The sequence below is a fragment of the Apostichopus japonicus genome, chromosome 5 (genome assembly GCF_037975245.1).
Source record: "Apostichopus japonicus isolate 1M-3 chromosome 5, ASM3797524v1, whole genome shotgun sequence".
Lineage (NCBI taxonomy): Eukaryota > Metazoa > Echinodermata > Holothuroidea > Aspidochirotida > Stichopodidae > Apostichopus > Apostichopus japonicus.
The window spans coordinates 5,590,295-5,609,108 of record NC_092565.1 but is presented as its reverse complement, the minus strand read 5'-3'; the positions used below and the strand labels follow the sequence as shown (position 1 = coordinate 5,609,108).

The 18,814-nt window shown below is 35.0% G+C and overlaps 1 protein-coding gene across 3 annotated transcripts in view; it reads right to left on the bottom strand.

The window, feature by feature from the left end:
* The window catches only part of LOC139967437 (D(1) dopamine receptor-like), a 124,656-nt gene that overhangs the window by 91,825 nt on the left and 14,017 nt on the right, over positions 1–18,814 (bottom strand). For 2 of the 3 annotated variants that reach the window (XM_071971220.1, XM_071971225.1), the window contains exon 1: positions 9,150–9,309. The exons of the other annotated variant lie outside the window; for it this stretch is intronic. The gene's annotated coding sequence lies outside the window, so the exon portion shown is untranslated. Of the gene's footprint in view, positions 1–9,149; positions 9,310–18,814 lie in introns of those variants that run through there. 3 annotated transcript variants of the gene reach the window in all.

Below are 18,814 nucleotides of genomic sequence, written 5' to 3'. Positions count from 1 at the left end.
AATTCTAGCAGAGTGGTTTATTTTTAGATTTTTTTTCTTTTTAAGACTAGATTCGACTTTTCTAATACGTTATCTTGATTTTTGGCTACATCTCTGCATAACATTGTTAAAGTGTAATGTAGAAGTTTGCTATATCCTACAGCTATGTGGGGGAAAAAACATATCTTGAATGGTTCTAAAGGCTTCGGTTTTATATATATGGCATAACTTGCTGAATAAGAGAGATTGTACTCTTTTTTTTACGGGGAACGAGCCAGCCAGGGGAATAAGAATAATGTAACAAGATTCTTCAAGTATAACTACAGACGATTCGTCGATAAGATCCTGTCATATATTTCAAGGAAACAATAAATGAATACTATACAGTATGTAGGCTATGGTAGGATATACAAGTATCCAACACATATTTGTATAGCGATATAGAGGCCTAAGCTGTGCAGTTGTGCTATCCGTGATTTTGTATGACGGAACTAACTACAGCGGGTATGCTTGCGGAAGGCCCCCCCCCCCCTGGTTGAAACGGTAATAGATCACCATCAGTAAGGGTGGGGTGAGGTGAATGGTCGGAACAGTAGAGGGTAGGGGTGGGGAGTAAAGGGGGAGGGATGATATAAATATGCCTCTCCTCCTCAGTGTAGTGAAATGTGTGTACCCCGTCGTTACCTTTATGAAAACTCATTGCTTTACGTCAACAAATATTTCACTGGCACTTGACGCCCTCTTATACGTCCCACTTTTGAGAGAAACGTTAATGAAAGGTTGTCTCCTTTGCGTATTTATACTATTAACTCTCCGAGATGCTCAAGCACTAACTATTTGGGAATAATTTGGAGGGTCAAATCGTGTGTAACCAAGAAGCTCCGGAAATTAACTTCGGATAAATTTTAACATATATGTAAGCATGCTGGCATCTTGAGCCAACGTTGCTGACCACGATATAGGCAAATGGAGATGATATTAAAAGCTTAGTCACAGAACAGACATTAATAAAATTAAGGCCGTTAGATTTGTACATTATAGACCGTAATAACGTTCCACATCATAGCATGTCGCGTTTAAAAGTCAGATAGCACACTGCACTAATAACAAGGCCGACAGGATACTCTCGCTTCGTTTACTTAATGGATTTCATATTAACGTAATGGTATCTATGCTCATATGTATTCCTTTTACGAGGCAAAAGAGACCAAACATATAATATACATTTGCTGATTCAAAAAGTTACTGCAGAAGAATGTCTTGAATTAATAAGATAATAGGAGAAATGTACCCGCTTTATGAAGGCAAAAGCTACACTTAAAGCATCCTATTTAGCGTTTGGTTTTCAATTTATAAAAACCTATTTAATAATATCACTCAAAATAAGATTGTTTTCTGTATTAATGGAAATATACGTTTGTTAATCAAACGAAAGTTTCTTAACTATTTTGGGAATTATTTCGATTAGAACTCAAAAATATTTAGTCGCCTAACATACTTCTTTTATAATAGTATATAATAACAGAAAGAAAACCAATTGGGAAATTAAAAAAAAACTATATTGACATTTATTTATATTAATTGAAAAATAGAAATAAAACTTTGATGTATGCATTAATATATTAATATAACATAAATAAATAAGCCAGACCAGGTATTATAAACTTTAATCAGGTTGAAAACATCGTGGTGCTTTATTTCTCGTGAAAATTTCGAAACTACACAAGTCCACAAATTCTAACACCGCAGCTCGTGATATTTCATTTTAAGTATGAAATAAAAGTTTAGCAAAATCCGAACAATTCTGATTAACTGTTTTTTTTTGTTTTTGTTTTTTGTTTTTTAGTATTGATAGTGTCTGTGAACATAATTACCAATACGGGAACAAATCCAAACATATTTGGGTTCTGATGGATTAACATGTTGCAAGAAAAGTTCGTTACAAACATTTAACACTGCAGTTGCTTTAAATATAGATACAAGGACATATCAAGGACACAAGGTTGTTGACAGAATAGGCGAGGTTATATATGGTAATCTTATCAAATACTATGTAACAAACAACAATGGTATGGTTTTATTATTATTATTTTTACAGATTTTTTTTATATTTATGATCAAGACGATCCAGTGATAGAAATGGAATAATCTAAAAAGTCGAAAAGATAAGCCATTCCCTGCTGGAATTTACCCTTGTGAGAAAGTGAGAAAATAGAAGCCATTTGAAGTTTTTTGAGAGCGGGCATAAAAGGAGTTCAACATTCTGGAAAATAGCGAACAACAAAATATTCTGCTATTTCCTTCAACCCCAGTTATATCTTCTTTACAAAATATGGGATTTTAAGCTATTTAAACCAAATAAAATGTCAAATTTAGAACAATAAATTGGGGAAAAAAGACAAAAAAGCTTTGGATCGTACACCTTACTCACCTCTCACCCTACTCAAGAATTAATGACTATATTTTTTAACCCTCTTTTCATCTGGTTTATTTTTTTATTTTTTTTTCTCTTATCATTCTGCGTATCTGACAAAGTCCATACGCAGCATTCTAAATATATCAACGTAACTCCTGAATATCTTTACTTCTGATCTTTCAGGTAGTACAAAGATCCCCACACATTCTTTAATTCCGGAGTGCTTGCAAAGAAAGATGCAAAACGGAATTAGAAAGGTAAATGAGAAAGAGAAATCAACCTATAATCTTACAAGCTTTTCGTCAAAAAAGATTCGCCAAATATTGCACCAAACATTTTGTGCCCCTTTTAGACGATTATCTATTTGTGATTTTGTGAACAATTTTTGACCAATTTCTCGATCATTAAATTGGATCGTAATTTTACTACTGTATAGTTATTTTGGCAAACTTTCCTGCATCCATATAGCGTTTCTTTCTTTAGAGTGTATGTTTTGTTACGTCATGTTTGGTATAAATTTGTACTTTTAAAGGTCACCATTATTGCCCACAAATGTACCTAGAATATCAATTAATGGTATGATCCATTTGTCAATTAATGGTATAACCCATTTGTCAATTAATGTTATGACCCATTTGTCAATTTTCAACAAGCAATTTTCCTGCCACTCCAAATGATTCGCCGGGCTGCTCACAATGATATATTTAATTGTCTTCAATCAACACAATCCTGAATGAGTGAGAATAATTTGGAGGATCACAGCCTTTTTGAGAACTTCTTTTTAATGCCTTCTAGCATTTTTTTTTTTTTGATTTGCTTTAGCAATCTCAAATTTGGGTTCAATACTGATGATCTTTAAACGTTAAAGACTACTACTTGCTGTAAAAGGTTTTTGCAGCTTAGGCGTTCCGTGTATAGAACTGTCCCTTTTCTGTGTTTTTATATTTTTAGGTCAAAGAAGAAGCGTTAGTATCGTCTCCAAAATAGGTAATGTTTAAATTCAGGAGTAACTTCCTGGCGGTTCTGACCATTTGACAGATATTGAGGTGTTAGGGACCCCGACACCGTTGGGTGTGTGGGGGGGGGGAGGTTGGACATGGTCTCCCACTAACTTTCTTACGGAGCGTAGGAGGCAATCTCAACATCACTCGACTGAAGTGGTCTGCCTCCTGTTTCCTTATCCCTATCCCAATCTCAAACGTGTGTCACGGTGATACCATGTGGTTTCTGGTTATTCCATGAGATAGTTTTGTGTGGCGACATATATAGTTTTATTACGGTGGAATCGAGCTATTTGTTGAACGCATATTTCTTTGAATGAATGTAGTTGCTATATTGACTGTTATAAATGCAACATATATCTTGCGATATGAATTGATATACAAGATAAAAACCCTCTCCATTCCCGGACTCCTCCTTTCACCACACCACCCCCCCCCCTTCCTCCACCCCTTCAAAAATATTTATATAACAATTTGCAACACAACAGATTTTATATCAATTTTGTTTTTTTACAACAAAAAAGATTCGAAATGTATACATATCACCCTGATTGAAACGGCAATGGAAACTAAGATGTGACCCGATCTTACGTTCTTGATATAGGCAAGGGAATAGGCTATCGATGATAAATGACAGGGTAACTGGCATATTTGGCACACGGGGCGAACATTTCCCCCTTTAATCTTCCTGCCTGCAGGTGTTAATGTCTTAGTAGAAGGTCTTTAGAGCGATTCATGATGTAAACCTTGCGTTGATTACTTGTGATGTATTGTCGTGGGTATACTACTAAAGGTGTAACTATACTGGCATTGTATACGCAATAGCGTTATACACTGAAACATTTTTTTCAAGAGGGCGCGGAATTTACCCTTTGACAGCATCTAAAAGACAACGGCAATACTATAATTTATACATATGAATACAGTGGTGTGCAAATTCAGTTCTTGTTGGGTGAAAATGTTCCCGTGCTACATAGCACAAAACGTGCATGAAATTATTCGTTTCAATATGAACGAAAATGAAAAATTATAATAATTGTCTCGAATGGTCCCTGCTTATATACATATTTAAAATGAAAAAAAAAAACTTTCACCCGTATCAATTTGTCTTCTAAGTGTTAAGGAAGAGCAAGTAATGGATCGCTCTTGTACTTCCATCAAGCACCCTCCATCCAACCCTCGCACGTATACCGCCCTCTTCAATTTGTACGCGTACTCAGGGGTGTTTTGGGAAATATCGTATGGCCGTATACTAATACAAGACAAAGCAATCGTGTTTGGGCTTAGAGCATTGTATACTTGTACATGTTGTTGTGCTCATGCTGTTATTACTTACTAATAACAACAACAAAAGGGTTCTCGTACTCAGGTTGTTGTACCCGTACTCATATCAAGGGGACTTCAACGTGTACCCGTACTATACTGTATTGTACTCGTTCTCAAGACAAGAGGAGTTCAACGTGTACCCATACTCATGTTGAACTCGTACTCATAATAAGGGGACCCTCAACGTGTACCCGTACTCATGTTGTTGTTGTACCGTACTCATAACAAGGGGATTTCAACGTGTACCCGTACTCATGTTGTTGTACCCGTACTCATAACAAGGGGACTTCAACTTGTACCCGTACTAAACTGTATTGTATTCGTTCTCAAGACAAGAGGAGTTCAACGTGTACCCATACTCATGTTGAACTCGTACTCATAATAAGGGGACCCTCAACGTGTACCCGTACTCATGTTGTTGTTGTACCGTACTCATAACAAGGGGATTTCAACGTGTACCCGTACTCATGTTGTTGTACCCGTACTCATAACAAGGGGACTTCAACTTGTACCCGTACTAAACTGTATTGTACTCGTTCTCAAGACAAGAGGAGTTCAACGTGTACCCGTACTCATGTTGTACCGTACTACTACTTATAGCAAGAGGAGTTCAACGTGTTCCCGTACTCATGCTGTTGTAGCACTCGTACTCATAATAAGGGGACTTCAACGTGTACCCGTACTCATGCTGTTGTACCCGTACTCATGTAGTTGTTGTACCCGTACTCATATCAAGGGGACTTAAACTTGTACCCGTACTATACTGTATTGTACTCGTTCTCAAGACAAGAGGAGTTCAACGTGTACCCGTACTCATGTTGTACCGTACTACTACTTATAACAAGAGGAGTTCAACGTGTACCCGTACTCATGTTGTACCGTACACGTACTCATAACAAGGGGACTTCATCTTGTACCCGTACTCATGTAGTTGTACTCTTACTTATGACAAGGGGAATTCTACTTGTCTTGTATAATCTACACAACATGGACGCAAACACGTCTTCAGTTTGGTGTTGTAGGCTTACAATTCCAACCTTACTATCTGATTGCTACTGCATGAGTACAATGCTGTTAATGAACGCGCTAATTCCACCCACCTTTAAATGAGGAATGCTGATATAGAGGCACTTGTACATTGTTGGAATGTTTGCTTTGATGCTTAGAACTCAAAAAGAAGTGGTAAAGAACTATAATTGCCGTGAGTGAGTGAATCATTTTCACCTGTAAATATATTCCGCCACATAGTTGACTACTGTGCTATATCGATGCATAAAAAGGTTACATGTGGAGACTTAAGTCATACAAAACTCCCTGATCCGTAGCGTGATAACTGTCATGCGAACTATTTATTCATCCGAAGAGCGTAAATGGCAGTTCTCTTGTATAATGCATCAAGATATTACATGTCACTGCCTTAAGCTTCGGAAAGTTCTTAGTCTAGGGTAAATCTTCGTAAATGATACAACTAGTTTCTCGGCGGATTTTGTGAATGAATAAATAGTTGGCATGTGTCTATATATATATATATATATATATATATATATATATATATATATATATATATATATATATATATATATATTCACTTCTAAAATACAACCAATCTTATATGGGTATAATGCCGACAATAGTGCAACAAAACTTGTACGCAAGCGTACTAAACTTTGATTAGGAGGCTATATATGGAGGCTGATGAGCGGGCCAAGTTAGCCCTGGACCCTCGGTCACTTGGCCGATAGCCCGACTGGTCAGTCCGTACCTGCTATTACTGATCGTGCTAAACCAAACCCGGGCCACTTATATAAATTCTTGCATACGAGTATAACAGAATGAATACAAAATGCAGGTATAAAAGTCCCCTTGATATAAGTATACGGGTATACGAATAAAACTGCTTTAGTTATATAAGCGCCTTAGTATGAAAATAAGCCTACAAGACTTATACTATATTATAAAAGCCTCCAAAAGTGCCCCGAGTACAAGTAAAGATCCAGATTCGCCAGCCATGGCCGGCCTTTTCCAAGTATAAATATATGCACAAGCAATCAAGCAAACAAACAACAGTGTTAAATTGAATTTTTAATTAACAAAGTTACTAATTAAAACGTAAGTCAGTTTATAGCTTGGACCAATACCGAAAATTAAAAAAAAATCCAACCGTTAAAATTGCTTTCGGTCCAGGCCAATATAAAACTTCTCAAAATGTTTTCAAAATGTAATCTACTTATTTACTGTAACCGTCAACAGTAATAATCCTCAAAGGCCACCCGATACAGACAGAGAACACAGTTAAATCTCAAAGTTTTGTACCAAAGTAAACAAAAAAAGGTGCTATAAATCGGTAGCGTGTGCTATTAAGATTACAATGATGATATGTGTAAATCCCAACGAAACCAGTTGTTGGGATTCGTTGGGATTACACATATCATCAGTTCTAGTACTGTAATCCTAAATAGCACATGCTACCGATTTATAATATTTATCAGCACGATCCAGTAGTAACTGTGGTACAAGGTTTAAAATTTACATTAGTTACTGTAATCTATGCAGTGTGAATCGGTTGCAAGGGCAGGTAACAACTTTGACGATCAGAGCATGTATGAAAATTACTTTTGAATCCTTTTACAATAAATTAGTGTGCAATAATGTTGGATCAATACTGACGACTTTTACTACATAATACCACATAATGACTAACATAAAACATAAATTGGTTGGTTGGGTTGACTGGTTCCCTTTAATTTTTCCCTCTTATATCTTCCATTCTTCAAGCCACCACCCCTTCCTCTCCCTCTCCCAGGGAGTGTCATACCACGTGTCCATACAACATTTGCCTGTTAATTAATCCTTTTCAGTAGTTGACGTAAATTCAGCTTTTTCCGTTTACTGTACATGCAATGTCTCCCTCTGTATACACAAATACATGAATTAGACACTATTGAAGTACGTTTACTCAGACTGCACTAGTGAACAATAGATAGTACGTTAATTACTTCCAGAATAATTGCCAACAATTGGGCTAGGACTGCAGCGGTGAAACGAATCGTTATTTGGAACGATCAAATAACACAATTATTTTACTGCATGCTATAACTGTATCCTTACTACCATTTATACACACACATACAAACACACGCAGCTCTTTACTGTGTATACATGCTATGACCTTTACTTACAGAGATACTTAATTAATTTCTAATTAAGACCTACAGTCAAGATGGTGGTTCTTAATGTTTGGAATATTTTATCTCTTAACCTCTTCTCTTATTTTTTCTCATTTTTTTGTGTTTTTGCAGTTTCTTACTTTCGTTGGTTTTTTAAGTTTTGGTCCTCTCATTTGTCTGTCCATGTTTTGTTTTGTTTTTATTTGGTTTTTTTTTGTCTTAGTCTTATATTTGTTGGGCGGGAGAGGGAGAGGGGGAGGGGAGGGGTGGGAGATCACAGACACAGACATCATGTCATTAATAAAGACTGGCATGTGAATTTCTCTTCAACAATTCATGGACAACTTCAGCAAGTATATAGCAAACAAAAGCAACAGTATATAAATATTTCAACTTCTATTAAATTTAGGATGTAGAGCGGAACAATATTGCCCCAACCGGGTGACTTTCATATATAGGCAAATTGTATTAAGTTTGCAAGAAATATTTATAGAAACATTTTTTTCTTCTTTTTTTCTTCGATTACTAATTCGCTGCATATCAAACAATAAATGTCCTGATATTTCAGTCATTTTCTTGTAAATATATATATCCATGTTTAGACTCTTGACATGGTAAAAAAAAACAGTATTAGTTCCCAGAAATTGTTATTCAACTTAACAATGAAAACTATCAAATCCACTTCCCCTATGGAGAAAGAAAAAAAAGCGGAATTTAAAATAATGTACAAGTACGACCATGACGATGTTACTTCTGTTTCTTGTTATTCTTCCTCTTTCGAATTTACTATTTTTATTTTTATTGGAATTATTTTATGAACATACTACGTTTAAAATACTCATGCGCATCTGTCATTTTAGCACGCTACTAATGTGCACTATTTATCGGTTTACCTATGTTGTTGTTGTATGTGGTTTTGCTGTTATTGGTATAATATTGTTATTGTTTATTATTCTCAACGTCATTATTGTTAAATCAGCGCAACAGGCCAACCTATATAGGATGCGTACTCATAGGCCAAAGAAACACATTAAAACATTAGATCCAAGGTAGTAAGACATTAAAAGTAGTCAATGTTGATAACCGCGGATACATGAAACCGACAACGAATTTGGAAAGTTTAAGCCTGTTCGGTTTAGTTTCCAAAGCCATTCAAATAATTTGTGTTTACAATCTAGACTATAGTATTATGCAGGCCTGGTTCTATCTCTATAGGATATAAACTCTACGTACAAGTTACTCAAGTATGTCTGTACTTACCAACTGAAGAGTAAGTCACATTTAGGAAAAGAATAATATCCTATTAAGCCATCCACGCTAAATGAAGAAAAGGAATCTGTTATTGTCCTTCACGAAATAGTATACACAACCTGTGTTCACCATACCAAATGTTTTAGAATTGTGTCCGTTCTGTGGACTGTCAATCTATTATGTAAGCGAGAAAAAAATAACCATTGATACTCTCAATACTTCTGTCTACACAGCTGGCGAGGACGAAAATAGAACAACGCCCTCTATTCAATATTTTGACGCGGCATTGGAGATCTCTCTGTTTTTTGTGTACATATTTAAGGTTTTCCGTTCGTGAGGTTACGAAAAGTTTTCTGATCACATAGCATAAACTTCGTATACTGTAAAAGAAAATGTAAACATTTCAAGAAGTGAATAGTGCAAAGAGGCAGAAGGAAAAAAAAGGGGGGGGGGTATTCAAGTGGTAATGGAGAGGGTAACGTTGGAGAGGGGGGGGGGGGTGCTTTACTGGTTTGCATGGTGTAACTGTAGGAAATTGGCTGCTGAACAAGACACATTTTTCATATTGATTTCTGGAACCTATGAGAACGTTTGACACTTTTCTAAGAGATATTTTCGTTAAATTATTACAACGATGTCACTATATAAACGGGCTTGTTTGCGGTTGAGAAATATTTCGAAAATGAACTGTTGTACAGAAGTGCGTCAGGAAGCGGTCAGGAAGTTTTGTCGGCATCTGGAGGGTTTCCTGTACAATCCTTGCGAAAGGGTCAACTGTGGAAAAAGGCGGGGGGGGGGGGGGTAGGGGTAATTTTGTCGTGATTATGTCATTTTTTAACTAAATAATTCGTGTAAATTATTTGATGTGTACAGATTATTTAGACCGATGCTCCGCATACTAATGTTACGCGACCTTAAACTAGGTGGCGAAAACATTTTCTGTGTATGGGGACGCGAGATTTTTTTTTATGACGTCAGACATATCATTTGACAGTTTTTCGAAGCTTGCCGACGGAGGTTACGTGTTTGTTAACATCACGTCCAGATTCAAGTTTTCATGCATTCTAAGCATCAATTCTGAGTGGTGGAGGGGGCTGGTGGGTCGAGGCCCCAGACCCCAAGGAAGATCCTTGGACGTGGGTCTTAAATTTGCAGACCACTAGAGGTAAAGAATGGGGTGAGAATGAGACGACATGGCAGGGAGTTTGTAACAATTCCCTGGACATAGCGACTCAAAATCTCACTTGAAGATGTGAAAATTGAATGTGATGGCGCTCTTTAAGTCACTTTGTTCCAGATACTCTGTAGTAACCAACCTCTGAAGGAGAACATACAGAATCACATATAGACATCAAATCTAAATGAATTGAAACGGTTAAGCTTTCATACAAAAGGGGTATAGACAAAGATTTGTCATTGAATTGCTTTTCGAAAGCCCCTCCGTTATGTTGAAAAAGCTCCTCGTATATTGACTGTAAACTGTTAATTGCAGTCTTATAAACTAATGTGAATACAGACACACAAAAAGATAAGAACAAAAATCGACAAATTGTCATCCTTTTCCTTAATTTTCGGAAAAAGCATAGTGTTCGGTATAATGACGAGTAAACAGTGCATTATTAAGTGCTTAAGAATGGATGAAAATTACAAGGGTGAAATGTTCTCTTTGTGACCAAAACCATTCACATTTAAAATCGATCTATTCTTGGTAAACTAATGGAAAGAACCGTGAAAGGTATAACATGTTCGTGGCTCAATTTTCGTTTGCTTTACCGGGTTTTGTTTCTTCAAAACGTCTTATTTATCCACTTAAACATCTTATATTGATTTGTAAAATAGAACAATAACAACTTCAGACCAAACCTGGGGGACATTTTATTTGCCGACCTGCTCGCAACAGTATTATTATTTTCTTCTTGTAACTTAATAACTAAAGAGAGGGCGGAGAAACAGAATGTAGATTGGTTTCCAAACATTGTTTACTATCTTGAGAGATTGTGCGTAATTATTTTGTTGCCAAATATATTCTAATAAATTATAATAGTTGAATAGAATCATCAATTTCGTAGATGGAATTTTTGTTTTGTTTTTCTCAAAACGTCAATTTACAACTTCAGAAGTTTTCTTTTAAAGCATATGACATTTGGTCGCTGCGCCATGAAACGATTTATTAGATCTGTAATTCGTGAAACAAACTCCATTTTGGATGAAAGGCTCAAGGTTTCTTTTGTATAAGGAGAGAGGGGTGAGGTGGTGGGAGGGGGGGAGGGAGTGGCAACGAGTCCACCAAAATTGAAGTACCGTATATTTATCGTCGTATAGCTATGTTTACAATAAAACTAAAGTCGAAGTGTATAGGCTTGTGGTGATATATATTGTGCGTATTTATTTACTAATTTATCTCAAACTTGGATGAAAGAGGAGGGCGAGACCTTCATTCGACCGCCTCCTTCTATACCCCCTCTCCACCCCCCCCCCTCCTCTCCCATCCAACTTTATTCGATGTACTAGGGGTTAAGGTATAGCAGAGATGGCCCACAAACGTACAGACAATACATAGAACATGTATTAAAGACAACGATATTGAGACAAAACAACACGAGTGAATTTAATTATCGAACCGACACGCTTTCACATAGTTAACACTCCGCATCGTACGATCATATTATGTCGATGTATCGCTCGTTTAGAGTACACCCTTTTTTTACAAGGTTGGTTCGAATCAACTGGTAAAACAATAAAATCCAAGTTTGTTACGTTTCGTTTCTTGTATATCTGTAGCCTATTATGAAGCAGATGAACCATTACCCCAAAAGTCAACCTACAAAAAAAAAAAAAGATTTAAAGGCTAACAGTTTGGCGCCAACGTTAATAATCTTTGAGATTTTTATGACAGTTTCATGACAAGCTGGACACGTCACAAGTTAAGCCACAAACGCAACTAATTGTTTTAAGTTAGAGAACAGATTGAAAGAAAGGGGTGGGGGGGGAGACGATTTTGTGAACAAGTTTAGTAAAATTCGTTTAGCTGAGCACAGCGACAAAATCTTAGATCGCTAACTCAAATCCAGGTCCGAGAAGAAAAAAAATCATCTTTGTCTTTTTCCATTTTTTTTAATAATCCCTAAAGGGTTTTCTGCTGATCATTTGCTTACATTTCACGGGTTTCCACAATTGGAAGATTGAAATCGCCCCCTTAAATCAGGGATTTTAATATCATCAGAATTCAGAAGCCCGGCAGTTTGTGGAGGCCAAGCAGTTGTCAAGTGTGATTTTGTGTTGGACAATCCGTTAATAAAACAGCTAAATGAAGGCATGACATTAATTCCCCCTTGGGATCAGAATATATGCCTATTAAATTATGTTACGTATTATGATATACATCTATTCTTCATTCTTTGGGTACATGCATTTTGCAATATATATGATCACCATTCACGTATAGGCGGAATGTAAATGTGTACAATGGTTCCTTGTTTCCTTGCTGTAGAGTTAACTGCGCATACGCGTATATGGCTGAGTGAATTGTTAGACAATGTCACTGACATGACATATTTACCCTTAAGAGATTTGCACACTAAATCGTCAAGATAATGTGGTCTGTAAATATTTTTTGAAGTTCTCACTAGCTATATAGGCCCTATGCCTCCCTGAATAACTAACAGGTTAATAAACCAATCATGGCACCTTCAAGTTTCCGTAGTCACAGACAGGTGAATGTTTAGTTATGAGAACCTAAAAATATCGTCACTTGTATATACAATTAGCTCTTTACTCTATACTCACCAGTAAACAATTTTCGTATGCTGCTCTTGGAAAGCCTAAAGTAGTCTAAAATTGCCTCAATTTACCCAATGTTTGCATCACATGTACTTCAATTTGTGTAATCTGACACCCAAACACACGCAAAAATAAAAACAGATCATGATTGATAACGTATCGAAAATGATGATCGGTTGCTTTTCGGCACTACCCTGTACAGACAAAGGTGTATGAAAGCATACCACAGTATACGTGGTAGGGCAGGGGTAGGGAGGGGGGGTAAGAAAAATCTAGTACACCGAAATTATAATTCTCCTGCAGCTGCTCCGACCCACGCCCCCCCCCCCCTCAATCAAAAGACGAAGCAGTGAAGGTAATCCTTGTGTCATGTTGGATAAACTGTTCAGCCCATGATAGACCAATCCATCAGTAATCATATGGTTGGTAGGGATATACAAGTTGAAAAGTTCTGCCTATGTTCTAGAAACTTTGAAATGTGACGAATTTAGTATCTATGGTAATGGATCAACTAATTGTAATGCCTCCCAGGAATGAACGCGCAAGTCCCTAAATAGATGGCGCTATTAATTATTCGAGCACCGCCCCTTATTCTTGGATTAGTTTTAAGCGTTTAAAGAGCCGAACTTCTTTGTAAATCCCTTCTTTTACAACAGCCACTTTCCGGATAATATATTACACGATACTGAGGTATACAGAAATACCGTGTGTTTTCAATATTATACAAGGGAATGGGATATAGTACGGAGATTGGCACGAACTTATAAGACTAGGCCTATATACTTCAGTTGAAACTAAGGATAATATATTTATGAGTTACTCTTAACATTTCAGCGCGGGACTGGGGACACCAAATATTTTAGACCCTAGTTAAAGCGTAACATCACCCATCAAATCATATTGTTACGCTTTGAATATTTCTAACGGAAATGTTTGACTAAATCGCTCAATCCGAATAATTTTCCGAAAATTCAAACTGAATGCCACAAAATCCATTTGACATAATCGGTCAATGACGTGGTAAAAAAAAGTAAACATAAGAATAAATGACACAATTTTCCTGCTTTTAAAAATAGAAATTTGTTTCGTCGAGAATTTACAGCATATGGTATCATTATGATCTGTCTAATTTTAGATTTATTTTCTCCCGTATTTTCGATAATATCTCTTGATCGGGTAATAACTGGGCTTATTAGTGCCATTGAACCCAGCGTCATATATGCATATTTATTTGTATTAATATCTTATATTTGTAATCAACCTTTGCATGTTTTTCAACAAAAGATGTAATGAAAAAGGCAAAATATAAATCGGATAGGCCTGTTCAGGATATAGACCTAGTTTAACTTTTGTAAAAAAAAAAAAAAAAAATATTATTTAAGATCACGTATCACTTTACCGTAGGATCAAAAATTAATAAGGAAAAAGCTTCGACCTTTAGTTTGCAAGGCCATATGTCTCGTTGATAATTTATAGGAGACTATACCGTGAAATTAGGGATTTGGGTTGGGGATGAAAATGTGGTAACTGGATATGGTATGAGAATGCGAACAACGAAAACTTAAAGGAGCCTTCCGCCTGAGAAATTGAGTACTAAATGAAGGGAAGAAAGAATGATGTTCGGGTTTATTTGATATTGATAATGACACTGTTAAAAAAGAAACAGAAGAAACATAAAAGGACAGATCCATCAATGAAAGCAGATTTATAGAAGAAGGGGAAAAACAAAACAGATGTGTGAAAAGCCAATGTAACCAATGTATTTTATGTTTATTATATTATATAGCGAATATTAATTATCTCTTTTAGAGTTCAAAGATCATCAGTTTTGGGTCGACGGAGTTTTCATTTTCATTTGCAAACAAAATGAAATTATATATGACCTATACGTACCGCTATGGTTAACGCATGAACATGTTACGATATCTCATAACTAATAAGAGCTATACGGACTCACCGACTGACGTGAAAAACACTCATTCAATATTCGGGCGCTGTTTCAGCTATCATTATCTATTAGAAAGTTAGAAATATGTCCTTGACCGTCACTAACAGAACGATTAAAAGATTGAAAACATTTTTATGTTCATTGTTCTTTTAATTGACTGTTTAATTTTAAGTTTTGGAGGTATGTTAATTCAGATATTCCATGGTGAACGCAAAAGGTGAGTGTGACAGAAATTGACATGGTAATTGTCGACAGTTAAACCCAATTGCTGCTTTAAGATGTGGATCATACCATGAAATATTAAACCTCATGCACGCTATGGATGGTCGGGAGTGATTCACCTTATAGGCCGATGTTAGTTGATTATATTGACTATATACACATGGACAGCTTATGGATGTTTATGTTCCAAAAGGCACATGTACTGAACCAAATTGAAAGTATCCATATTTACATAATCCTAGCTACACACATCATGTATCTATAGTGTAAGCATATTTACGATATATTTATATATATATATATATATATATATATATATATATATATATACGGTATATATATATATATATACGGTATATATATATATATACCGTATATATATATATATATATATATATATATATACGGTATATATATATATATATATATACGGTATATATATATATATATACCGTATATATATATACATATATATATATATATATATATATATACGGTTCGAATCACGTTGTAGCTGAAACGTTATTTGCTCTTTGCAAATGTTCAAGTTATTTTTGTTTTAACTTGCTCATATACTTTTAGTTTGATATCATACATCTTGTCCTTGTGTTACAGGCGACGAAATGATTTGAACTCTCGGCCGCATAAACATATACGTGACCATCATTCGTTTTATGCAACTAAAAACTGGGCTAACTGAATAAGCGAATAAGAATGGAAAAAAAAAAAAATTGACGTAGCAGTATTTATGCATGGAACGCTAAAAGGGAAAATATATCGATATGATGGTGCAAGTAGTTCTAAAATACCATGTGATGTAAAAAAAAACATTGAAATGGAGGCAATAGTCTGTACCGGTTCAATTAAGCCTTATGTGAGAATTTTAACACCCCAATGTATACATATTATAAACATTTCAAGACAAACTGGTCTTCGGATCTTCTCAACAACGAAGGTGTTTTATTCTATGTATTAATACATTAGTTTTTCTTCATTGTATTCTTGATACCAAAGTGTACCTTTTTTAAGTTTGTGTGTTTATACCAATAACAATGTGTAATGTAACACTACAAATGTTCTGGTAAAAACTTTAAAGGATTGGATCATCGGACGGGGTGGGGTTGGGGTTGGGGGTGGGTGGAGTGGACCTCTTTGCTATCGCCAACAAAAAGTACCCCGTATACGTTTGCACAGGGGTACAAACTAGACCACTATGATAAATGATGCTTAGTATATGCTAAGTTATTCCTTTGACATCCTTTTTACAATTTCCGAACTTCTTTTTTATAAAGTTGACATTTCGTCTGTATTGTGGCCAGTTCATGCACATATATATATATAACAAATCTTAAAGTATAAAAGGAGCAAATGTTTCGTTTAAGTTTTAAAAAAAATGAATAAGTCATTTTACATAAAGTATATATACACTTAACTTTTCTTCTGCCTAAACTTTCATAATTTATGCAATTATACACCGTCGCTTGAAAATATCTATATGAAACGTTTTCACTTTGTTAAGGGTTAAACTATATAGGGCTTTACGAAGAAGGAATTAAGTGCGTTGTTTTGTTCATGGAAATGCATTTTCCTTTGGATATACCCTTAAATTTACTGTTATGTTAATAAGATATATATCTTCCGCGGTCAGATCATGCATATGCATGAACTGTTTAGTTAATCATACAAAATACCCATGGATATTCCTTTTCATAAAGTCTATACAGTTGAGAGAAACGATGTAAATATTTCCTGTTTATAAATATATATATATATATATATATATATATATATATATATATATATATATATATATATATATATAAATATATATATATATATATATATATTCATATGTCTTCATTATTAGTATCCGTTTTTATTAATGGTCATGCATTATGGAATTGGGAAATATCGATTGTATTTTGATAAGGCAAAAACGTTTATATGAAAGCCTTCTGGCTTTGAGTTCAAAAGCTCTGCGTACCATAATCTGGTCGCTGCGTGGAAACGTTGTTACCTCAGGCGGGTTATGAACTGGTCAGTATAGGCTTATTCAAAATATTATATATCACACATGTTGAAATTAATAGGCCTATGCATGAGTAAGAGGAAACTCCCAAAGGGCAGGAATATCAGTAATGCAAACAACCAAACTATTATCATAAAACGATATTAATATTTTAAAGTTAAAAGGATGACGAAATTTGAGGTTTCGTAGAAACAGAAATGTAAGTAACTTAAAACTTGAAGGTTTTGTAAAAAAAAAACAAGTGTAAATAGAGCATATTTCTACCTTATAGAGAAAATATTTTATAATTAAAACGAAATATATATATATTCATTCTTATGGTTATTTAATTAACACTTAGCCTAAACAAGTTGGTAACTTTTCTGTACTCGTATTTCCCTTTCCACTAGGATTTCCTTGTCTTTTCTTTGTATGTGTGTGGATGTGTGCATGTATTTGTATGTGTGTGTGCGTGGGTGTATTTGTGTGTGTGTGTGTAGGAAGTATTTTACGTGAGAGGAGTTCCCGGAATATAATTTAACTTTTCTTATTCTTATTCTTCTTCTTCTTAGGCTTCTTTTAGTATACCTTGAAATCCAACTGCTGCTCGAGTGTGAACATTTGTTCAATATAGGTCACGGAAAACACCTTCAACTTAATTTGTGAAAGCCTCAAGGAACTCGAACTCAATTTACGTTGAATCTAAAAGTTAGCTTTAGCCAAAAAAGTGTCTGGGGATTTGTAGGCCGTAGGTACCTTCGTTCGGCTAATCAAATCTTTGTTTATAACCAGTGTATATGAGTAAATGGTTAATAACTATGAGCTTTGACAACACTTCCCTCATTTATATATATATATATATATATACATATATATATATATCTATATATATATAGATATATAGATATACATATATAGATATATATAGATATATATATAGATATATAGATAGATATATATATATATATCTATATAAATATAGATATATATATATAGATATATATATATATATACTTAATTATATGAATCAGTTCACTTTATCTGTAGCCCCACGTGACCATGGTAATGAACTGAACACTACTTATTTAGATGCAAATCTAAGAAAGCATAGAATATAGAGCAATAAATGTTACATAATTGTTGAGTAACATTGGATTAAATATGCAACAGAGGTTCTGGATTAACTTTCTACGAAGTCCAGAGAGAAATTCATGGTTGCATCAAAGACCCAGAGGGAACCAAAAACTCGCCATCCATAAATTGATCAATGTGCAGGATATGCCGGTAAGGAGTTCAATCCTAAAACCCTAAGGACCCGAATACCTGATTATTTCAAGATTATAGAACGATGTCATTCCTCAATTTAGCCCACTGGCTTACTATTGAAACTCCCTAAGTTGCACAGAGAGACAGAGACCAATCATTTCGAAACCGATCGCAATGTTATTACAAAGTTTTGATTACTAATACTATATTACTATTATGAATTATTATTATTGTTATCAGTTACATATAATATTTTAAATATAAACAAATAATCCCATCCTCCGGAAGCAAAACAAAGAAAAGAAAAATGTAATTAATCGTGGTGATGCAACTTGTGTTAAATATGTGTTGTTTTCTTTTCATGATAAGTAATATATGCACGCATGCGCAAGAATGTTAGACTCGCATGAACTTCAATGAAGGCCTCAAAAGTCCCTATTGATAAGTAGG